Raw genomic sequence first — 11,383 nt, forward strand, 5'->3', positions numbered from 1 at the left:
CACCACAATTTTTTTTTGTTTCCTATTTTACAAAGCAGCAAGGTGCTATCACTGATGTATATTATATGTACATTTGAGAAATTATTGCCATATACTCTGTAATACTGAAAAACTGCTTCCTTTCTGATCATACAAAAAACTAATTACTGAACGTTTTTAATGCCAAAAACTATATTCATGGAATTAAAGGAATGGGAGTGCAAAATACACAGTGCTTCCTAGGTTTAAAATTTTGTTTGTTTGTTTGTTTGTTTGTTTGGGGGGGGGGGGGGAATTGGTTGTTTAGCCTCCTTATGTAATTCATGTGTTTTACACATTCCTCTTTACTATTTGGACTGCCACACTATATCTCTATGGAGTGTGTTGACTGCAAGAAATCCCCACACTTTGCATTAAACATACCTTCTTATTCTATTAGTCTATTCGTTTTATATCTCTGTTTGATTTCCAAAGAAAACCTAGAATTGGAAAGGTAAAATACCAACCGTACCACCACCATCAGAGTAGTTTTGCTCCATTTTACTTCTCCTCTGGTGTAACTCTGACTCTGTGATCCTTCAAGAAGCAAGGCTTTGTGAGGAACAAGCATCTCTTTACCATTGTTGTGCACTGTCCATTTTTCCCCGCAATCCCTTCTGTGCACATGCTGAAGAAGTACTCAGTCTCTCCTGACTTTCCCTCTCCTCCTCACATAAAAGAGTATTTTCCCTAATATTATCTCTTTGCTTCATGAGGTTTTCTGAACTCCAGGTCAAGAAAATATTGATACATCTCGGAAATTTTATTTCAATTAGCAGCTTTGCTGTCTTTGATCTCATATCATGAGTAATGATTTCTTAGGCCAAAGCTTTGCTTGGCAAGTTTAGTATTACTTAAGATAAAAAATGGAGTAAAATTATTTACTTGCATTCCTTGGACTCCTTTACCATTCTCCTCTCTCCCCCCCTTCATAGCCTGATGCTGTGAAACATATTTCAGGAAGCTGTACCATAATTTTCTTTTTTATGTGTGCAGAGTTTGTGAGCTTGGAGTATGAGTTTCTTGGAGATAAGATCCAGTATAGGAATTGCAGAGCTTGCACAATTTTATATTTTACACCCATACCTATTGCTGACAAAAGCTGTAATTCAAATGCATAGCCAAATCCGTCCATGGACAATAAATAAAGGATATTAAAAATAAAACCACTACAGAAACCATATACCTTTTGCCCTTATTTAAAAAGAAAAAAAAAAAAGGTATAAGACTTAACAAGGAAATTGAGGTGTTGATTCTGGCCTTACTGAAAAGCAAGCTACACAGTTTTAGTGATATTTTATATTTACTGAAGCTATCTTTTAAGGCTTTAGGCAGGTCTCTAAAATACCCTCTGTTATTTTTAGTTCTCATTCATCATACTGATAAGCTTTAAACTTCAGCAGTGTAAGTTAAGCTCTTTTTAACTTTTCAGGTCATCTGACTGTGAATGTCACAATATACTTCCAAACCAATTCAGTTATGCCAGACAGAAAAAATGTTGAATATTATATATGTTCAGAAAATTTGTAGGCCATATGCAAAGCATGAAATTGTGTCTATTATGGCATATTTTCTAGAAGAGGTGGTATAATTGGAACAGGTGCAAAAAATATTGATCAGAAAGGTCCTTTTAAGCCAATTCTTTCTCTTCATCTCAAACAACTTTCATTTAACTTCGAAAACCAAGGAAATACTTTCAGTTACATTTCTAAATCTTCTATGACACGGATACAAAAGCCATAATATCTACAGCATTTTATATACAATCTTTGACATATTTCTTTTGTTGCTTGGGCATGTTCATGTCATTCCCTCTATGACAAGATTTGTATAGCATGCAATAGTTTGCAATGCCTGTCCCAGAGGTATTCTGTTATATCTTTAAAGCCATTTGCACCAAAATGTCTGAGTTAGGCTGGTATTAGACCACTTATTACTTTATTCTGTTTTCATTTTGTTTTATATCTGGGATAATATATATTATATATATAATGTATATTATATATACAATATATATAATATTGTTTTATATATGAGATATTTGTGAAACACATTGAAAATCTATTTGAATAGAAATTAGCCTGGGGTGCTCCAGTGGTACAGCTGTATGCATAAAATGGCAATGCTGGATGATTTTTGGATGAAAATCCTAGACATACCTATGCTGGATTTGGACAGACCTGATAATCCAGTAAGCTTGAGAGTGCAGCTTGATGCTATATGAGTTCTTCAGACGCAGAGGAAACACCAAATAGATAATAATAATAATTATAATAATAATTATTATTATTATTATTACTACTACTATTACTGTTACTATTATTTAATATGATTGATCACTGAATCACAGTCTTCAGTTTGTAAGGGAATTTTGTAAGCCATACCTTTTAAGCACCTGAATTTTCTTTAAAAAAAATATTTCTCTTCTGTTTAGTAAAAATCAAAATCATGTGGCAAGTGAGTGACATCAAATTGGGCACTGAAAATCCTACTATGCTATCCTCAACAACAAAAACCTATGTAAAGCAAAGTAAAAATAACAGATATATATCCACTTGAAATTTATCATTTCTTAAGGAATTTCTTTTTTTTTTGGGGGGGGAGGGGGGGTAGGGCTGGGGAAGGTGAGGGGTTGTGGGAGCTGCATTTATAACATTTTAATACATTATAACATTTAAATACTTTAGTTATATCATAGTAGACTCAATTGTTTACTGTATATAAATACTTTTTGTCATGTAAAAGTTACACACCTGTTGTAAGATTCTTCTATGACTAAGGAAGGATAGATACCTCCAAATCCCACTTGGTCTTCTTTGATTTAGACTCACATCGTAAAATATAAAAATTCAGCTCTGGAGATCTGTACCTCTCTTCAATAACTATAGACATATCTTGATGTAGGATACCATTGCAATATGGCTATAGTGCTCAGAATGATGGCAAAGAATTCCCTTTCCATATTCTTTTGTTTGGCTGGTTGGTTGGTTGTTGTTGTTGGTTTTGTGTGTGTGCATCAGAGGTCCAGTTGAGATCCTTCCTTTGTCTTCTGGTTTCAGCCACGTTGAACCTGGGTTATGAGTTATGAGCAAAGGTGCTTGAACAGTAAAGCAATCTCATGGAAATATTTCATAGGCATATATATCTATGACCTTTGCCTACACTTTAAGAAGTAAAGCCATCTCTTTGCTGAATCCATGTTCATTCAATGATCGTACATGTACCAAAAAGTCTGGGTAAGATTTTCAGCTGCTTCTGAGTGAGAGCTTCTTCAGAAATTAGAACAGTTACCAAGCAATTTTACTTTCACCTGACTGGGGAGCCTTGTCCTCAGTCTCCTCTCTTGCATGCCACTTTTGAGACATGCAATACCAGAAAGATAGTGATAAACTAAGGAAGTCAGCTGGAGATCCACCAAGATGATCAAGGTCTCGAGCACTTCCTTGTGAGGAGAGGGTGTAGAAGAGACATCTCTGACGGTAGCTCTTGTTATAGCTCTCCAGTATTTACAGGGAGAGTGTTGAGGAGATGGAGCCAGGGTCTTCACCGTAGAATATGGTGGGAGGATGAAAGAAAACAGGCGTAACTTGAAAAAAAGAGAGATTCATGCTGGATTTAAGGAAAAAAAAATCCCCTGAAGATGGTCCAGAAGTGAAGCAGCCTCTCCCAGAGAAGCTGTGCAGTCTCCATCCTTAGAAGTTTTCAACACCCAAGTGGATAAATACATACGCAACTTGGTCTGATCCTCCTTTGTGCAGCATGCTGAACTAGAGACTTCCTGAGGTCTCTTCCAACCTTAATTACTCTATGATCTTGTGATCATGAAGTTGTTCCTGTTTGTTGTTGTTGTTGTTTTCCTTTTTTTTTTTTCTCTGTGTTTTTGCTTGTTTTCTCAGTTTGCATGGCTTGAAATCTAAATGTGTTAAAATTATTCTATGAGGTCGTCTTAATTCTCTCTCTCAGCTAATGAAAGCATTTGATACCCTTTACACTTTTCAGAACTAGAGACTAACCAGTCTGAAGAATAAATAATAGTCAAGTAATAAATCTTCACTCTGAGTAATGTGTAATCTTTCCCTTCTTTGAGTTCAGCAGGAAAAAAAAAAAAAAAAGTCTATTTCCATATATGAAATCACTATTTCTTACTGGATACGCCAAACTCGTTGTTGTTGTTCTGGTTGTTGTCATTGTTGTTGTTGTTTGGTTAGGTTTTGTTTTTGTTTTTGTGTGTGTGTGTGAATTTCTTTCCTAAATAGGGCACTCAGAAATGTGATTTATTAAGATCTTCTGTGAATCACATTCTTTTAGTTCTTTTGTGATTCAGAATATGTGACAATATGGAGAGATTGTTCTTGGCAGAACCTGCAGGTGTGGCACATTCAATATTACCTTAGCTCAGTAGGAAGGAAAGGATAGGAAACAATTAAAGTCTGCTTTTAGTCAAAAGTAATGTTCTTTTTAATTTGGATAAACTTCTTATCCAGACTTTTAAAATCTTAAATATTAATAATTTTATCATCACTATTAGCATAATAAAGTCCATATATGTAAAAATGATTTTAATTGCAATGTCAGGAGAATTAAAAAATGTTCTGAAATGTCACTTTTAAAACCTGCTATTAAATTTCTTGTCCAAGTGTTGTCCAAGTATTTATGGAAATACATGCTAAAACGCATATGTATGTATACATATGATTAATGTGCCATAAACATAGTACTAGCTTTATGCCTGTTTATGCTGGTATATAGTTTTCTCCCAAGAGGTTCTTTCTTTTTTCTTTTTCTTTTTTTTCCTTTTTTTTTTTTTTTTGAGCTAGTGTCAGATAATTAATATTTATTTCTATTTGGTTAATTACATTTTTGTAGGGCTAGGTTTCCTATCTGCCATGAAAAAAAAAAAAAATCAGAACAGGCTAACACCATATTAAAACTCAGAAGTTACTAGTCCAGAAAAATAAAAGATATGCAAACTTTCTCAAGAAGCTCTTAATTATGTATGAATATTATCTGCATAGGGCAAAAGGGAGAAAGAGAAAACTTAAAACCTCTGTGACACAAAGCACAGCAGATATTCAAATGTACAGCCAGGTGCCAGGACACAATTGACAGCTTTAAGTGCAAGTTGCATGACCTGGACAAAAGATAAAAGAACAAATAAAAAGCAAAAACTACATAATAACCTCATGTTTCTCTTGCACCATCAAGAAAGAAGTACAGAAATATAATCTGGTAAATTCACACCTTTCAACTTTTAAGTTTATTGCGGACTACTTCCTACAAACATTTCTGAAGACACATTATATCATAACATTATTATATAGTGGAGGGGGGAAATTATGATCAGCTACTTAACATCTTTGGCAGATGTGTATGAGAACATTTTAAATGACTATATACTGTATAAAATTTTCTCCATTAAAAACCATATTCTGTCTCAAATATAATTTGTTTCATTTTTCTGTTTAATGAAGTGTAAAACAGTGATAAATTGTAGAATTCTTTGTAAAGAGTGTTCATATTCTTTGTATAATGCAGTTGGTGGACTAACTGTTTCTAAAAGCAATGAGTTGATGGGATGGAAATGTAATTTGCAGCTTAAAGATCAAAAAGCTAAGCAATAACATGGCACCACTGATAATTAAATTAGTATTTCACTTAAAGAGGCAGCTTCAGTGCTTCAGCTCAGTAGCCCTCTTAGGAAACCTAGTGCAGCAGACATGTACTGAGGCACTTAGAAAACAAAATCTGCAATCTCTCCTCCGCAGAGGATTGCTTGTGAGCACACAGAACTCTACTGCCATTAGCAGGGTCTGGCAGCCAAAGGGATAAACAAAGATAAAAAATGGCAGTCAGTTAAAGGATTGAGGCTTGGCAACTTTGTCACTACCTAAACAGTGATAAACACAGAAAATAAGGAAGTAAAATTTCAGATTTTGTACTTAAAAGGGTCCCCACCTAGTGTAACAAGATAAATGTAATTCAGAAGACAATATTTTTTTTATCTGTGTGCTATATATGGGATCGGATGTATAGAAAATCCCTAGCAGGAAATGCAAATGGTTTAAAAGATGCTATTTAAAGGGAAATGATTATTTGTATGAGGCATTTTTGACAGCTGAAACAACTGAAAGCTTCTTATTGTAGTCATCGGAGAGAGAAGAGAATGAGCAATAAATATGAAACCAGAAAGACAGACTGGGTTCCTTGGAAGCTGTTAAGTAAAGACACGTGATGTAGAAGAACAAATAAATATATTATTTAAGAATGAGCATTCTTTTCTAAGATGAGTGAGAATTCTTTTTTTTTTTTTAACAGTTACCCCCCTTCAGTTATCCCAAAACATCTGACTTAATCTGACTATTCGTAATATATATTTTACTATAATAATAAAATTTGTTGTTCTCCAAGTATCGTGTTAACTATATAAATATGAATTGTTTAAAATTGGGTAATTGTCCAAGCAAGAAGATAGCAACCTAACTTTATTATGAGCAATACCTTAATGAACATTTTTGCCGCAGCTGTACTGTCAAGACAAATACCTATGGAAAGAAATATATATATATATATTCTGCTTTTTTCTGTAGCTTCTGGGGAAAAAAAATACTGATCCCATATATCCCATATGACAAGTTGATATTGTAATACTTTTAGTAATCTGCTAAAAGTTTAACTGCTTTGAATGTTTATAATGTCTTCAGGGTAACATTTTAGCTTGCATACTTAGGAAGTTAGCTTTAATGTACGAGTTGTTTCCTATAATGGCCTACGGAATCAGTCACTGATTCTGTGCTTGAGGTGCAATGTTTGTAAGCTTTTTTGAGCAGCTGCTGGAATGCATGCACTCTCCCAGACATGTAACCAAACACGAGGAGACCATTTTATTTTTAAACTCTTCCTTCCCCAGTAATCACTTGGGCAACATACATGGTGTTAGTATTACTTATCCAACACATACCCACTATCTGCACTCCCAAGGGTGAATTAGAATCAAATCTGTTTATGTTTGAGACATCAAAATTATCAATGCATTTTCTCCCGGGGTTTATTAAAGAAATATGTCAAGACACTCCTTATGCCTTTAAAAATGCTCTATTAGCCACATGAGTAGATAAAATACCATAAAAATGTAGCAATGATCTTGTTTCCAGTCTATAGAACAAACAAGTTTAGTTACTAGGACAAAATAAATCCCCAAGAAGAAAAATGCATGGAAACGGTAACCTAATTTCATAATTGTGAAAAGGACAAGCATTGATTCCCTGATAGTTTAAGCTTTGTTTGCTGCTGCATACATGAGATGATAGAGATTCTTTTTATTCATAGCAAGTAAACAAAAAGGACAGTCTATCAGCTTATGTGTATCTAACTAAAAGGTGGAATTTAACCCAGTTTGTCCTTGCCTCTGTGTTGCTGAAAGGTTAAGACTGATCCTTTATAACAGAGGCAAACGCTACTGTGGCTTCAAGGAAAAATGATTCCAGAAAGGCTATTAACCTTTGTACTTCAATCCAAATTTATAAAAGAGCATGGGAAAATTGAGACATCTTTAATGCAGCCTGGCATGATTTTCTTCCATGACAGAAACAAGCCACTCAAAAGGCCACTTTGAAGATATACTTTCTGTGCAAGATGCTCCCCATACTTACAAAATAAATAAATAAATAAAATAAAAATAAAAATCTCTGTTCTGAGCCACAGAAATGGGAAGTGATTGAATACATGAAAATGTCCATTTTTATTAGTACAAAATTAACTTGAACAAGAAACATTTGAATGAATATTTTGTTATTCAGGTTATTGGTCTTCCACATCTTTTCTCTTTTACTTTTTATAATTTGGAGTACATCTCTTATGTTTAATTTAATCTGTAAATCTCTATTAGAACATATAGTTCTAATACATTCTCTAAGATAGAACTTCTATGTTGAGAACTATATCTTTACTTGTTTTTGTGAAAATAGTAGTAATAATAGAAATAAAATATCTACAGTTTGAATACTTACACTAAATAAGGCCAAAGATTACATTTCAATTGTTCAAGTATTTTTCATTTGTCAAAGTAAAAAAAATCATTTGCTGAGGAAGTGATTGCAAAGTAACATTAGGAACTTCTTGAAGTATAATAACAGTGTCTTTACTGTAATTATTGCCGTATTATAAATACAGTATATTGCAGTGTCAATCTGTTTTATGCTAATGTTCAGAACATACTTTACATATCAGTTTCCCCTAGCTTTGTCTTTTCTTATTTTGTGTTTACTTTACATTCATTTCCTGCCTTCTCTTAACCACTCTTGAATCCTTCTTGTCTCACTTAGGATTTCAGACAGTCATGATAACAGGGCTGGAAGGAGACAGATTGTACAGGAATAAGAAGCAAATAGAAATCTGGGGCATTTTAGCAAACTAAGTCCTAACTTAGCAAAGCAGTGTTATAATTACTGCATAATCTGAATAAACATGAGACACTAGGGTGTCTATTTGTGGCTTTTAGAACCATTCTCTTGGGACTCCTTTATTTCCAATTTAAAGCTCTTTGCTTTGTACATATCTTCTGTATTCTTGTGAATTACATATTTGAGATCACTAATATACTGCAAATAATTTTCATACTAATAAATCTTCTTGATTAGGAGACTATGTGAAGATTGAAAATTACATATCTGTATGAAAGATTATACCCTCCTTTCTATTCAATTAAAACAGGTGAAATATGTTTGAGATAAGATTTTTATGTCTTTGTATTTTGGAATCACAACCCAGTTAGATAAAAAAGGAAAGTTTTAAACAGATGTAGCTACAATTGACTTCTAAATATGAATAAATATTAATAAATATCAATTTCAACATATAAAACTAAGATACAAAAAATATATATATTAAATTTGTTATTTTTTGCAACATGAAGGAATTAGGCTATAGTCCTCAAACATCACAGAAGCTGGACTTCAATACACACACACACAAATATATGTAATCACTTAGTCAATATTGTTATTGTTTCATTCTATTTTACAGCAACATTATTTGGAAGTCACTCTCTACTAGTCCCAGGTTATCAGCATACAAATAATAATAATAATAATAATAATAATAATAAACTACACAAGTAAGAAAGTGTTAAGAATAAAATATTTGTCAATGACTGAAGATTCAAAGTATTCATCTGATTTCAAAAGCTCTGTCTTTTAGCATGACTGGTTTCAGGAACTGCTAATGGTCTATGAGGTCTTTTTGCAGAACATTGACACTATACATTGACCTCTTCATTAACAGACATGAAATTATTTGGAATTTCAGTTCCTGCTGAGAAGTTGTCCACATCACAATGTTCATGCCTGTGGCAGTTTTAGCAGCCAGATCAAGTACTAAATGTTCCATAAAATATACTAACATTTTTAGATAGGACTTTTGCAGGAAAAGAAAAAGCCAAGGCACTTTCAAGATAATTGATGATGAAACAATAAAGATATGAGCAAGACACACTACATTTGCCCATGCCATATTTACTATAAAAATTCTGTGTTTAATTCTGCTGTCGAAAAAATTTATCAGCAAATATGGAATCTAGTCTTTCGGTAACTAACTGAAGTTTTTTCCTGAAGACTGAATAAGTGGTAGGAACCCAAACATTTAAGTTTTAAACAAAAAAAAGCCTTTAATGGGTTTTATTAAAAAGAAAAAAGAAAAAAAAAAAAAGAGTTTTAATTTTTAAGAGTCCTGTAGGGAAAGAAGTGAATATGGAATAAATACTCAGAGAAATTATTCCTTCTTTACATTTCTAAAGGACTTGGGCTGAGAAGACCTGAACAACCAAGGTCTTCTTAAAAAAAAGTGCTTAGACTGATATTCTAATTTTGTGGTTAGTGTGTTTAAGAAATTTTTACGCCTTAATCCTTTGTGATGTTACCTTGTCTAAGATTTATATTATTCGTCTTTTGTTTTATGTTTGTTTGATTTGCTACCCTAATTCTACAGCTACTTATTTTTTAGTATTATTGAAATCTATACCAGATATGATTTTGGAAAAATATATGTATATATTCATATTCACTCTAATTTATAAAAAGGCATCAGAAGTCCAAAACTATAAAAGATACATTACTATTGAAAACAAAAATGAAACCTTAGAAAGCTTTTGTTTGCAAGTTTAATCATTCTGTACAAAGCTAAAGACTTCCAAATAAAGAAATTTTTACATATCAGAATTCATGAAGCACCCAAAATAATAGTTATCATTAAAAGCATTTGTCATCATTTGAAGCAGAGAAACAATAACTATAATGTTCAATTGTTCAAATTCTACAAGAAAAATAACCTGTCATTTATTCTTTTTTGCATGTCTACATGAGACACACCTGATGCTCAAAATGATAAAAAAAGAAACTGTCTAGTCTAGAATGCTAGTGGCTAACTAAACATTTTTGACAAACCTCAAAGATAAATGGAGTCATGCACTAGAAAAAATAAATAAATCATAAACCATCAAAAGGGCAGCTTTCTTGTCCATTTCTTGTGTGGTCTCTAATCTTGGTTTCAGAAAGACAGATACTGACAGGGGTTGTATCTGAGTGAGTATAGCACTGAGTTTTAGGCTTCCAAGAAAACTTTCAAGGACATCAGAGTTTTCACTTTCCAGGGTGCAAAACTTGTGATAAAAGAGTGTGAATGACTAATATGTTTTACTAAAGTACCTTTATTCCCACAGTCTGAAATGCCAACTATACAAATGGGGTTACAGAAACTTTATATATGTTTCACAAGTGGTCATCTTTAGTACCTAAATAAGAAGAAATGGGCTCTGATTTGTAACTTTAACTCTAATAGAAATTTTACTATTTAAGCTAAGTTAGAAGGATCACTCGGTCTTTCTTTTTTCTTTTTTTTTTTTTTTAAACAAATTACCAACATTTTTACTGTTTATTTTTTTCATTAGATAGCTTTCATCCAGAGATAACTAACTTCATTTCATTATGCTTTATAAGAAATTTCAAAATTAGATAAAAATACACCTTTATAATTTGTGAAGCATCTCATAGACAGCTAGTTTTTCTAGAATCGATCTTCTTGTATTTATGTAGCACTTTGTATAATATAGCCACTTATAGCTTGATTCCCCTAGATATTGTTGTGATAATGAAAACCTGTCACTAGATTTAGGCATGAAGTCTATAATATGTTCTATGAAGCCTGCAATCTTTGGATTCTTATTTTTTTAGTTATTATTATTATTTTTGCATTTAAAAATTCTTCAGTGGTTGTTTTGAAACAAATTAGATTTTTTAATGTGGATGTTTCATTAAAAAGAAATACTACTATTAAGAGTAATGAAAATTTACCAGTAGCTATCAGCTGGAGAACA

At 32.6% G+C, this 11,383-nt stretch overlaps 1 protein-coding gene across 1 annotated transcript in view; it reads left to right on the top strand.

The window, feature by feature from the left end:
• LOC310897022 (uncharacterized protein) overlaps window positions 1-11,383 on the top strand; it is a 248,767-nt gene that overhangs the window by 53,403 nt on the left and 183,981 nt on the right. The window lies entirely within an intron of this gene.

This window comes from Anser anser (assembly GCF_964211835.1).
Source record: "Anser anser genome assembly, chromosome: 3".
Classification (NCBI taxonomy): Eukaryota; Metazoa; Chordata; class Aves; order Anseriformes; family Anatidae; genus Anser; species Anser anser.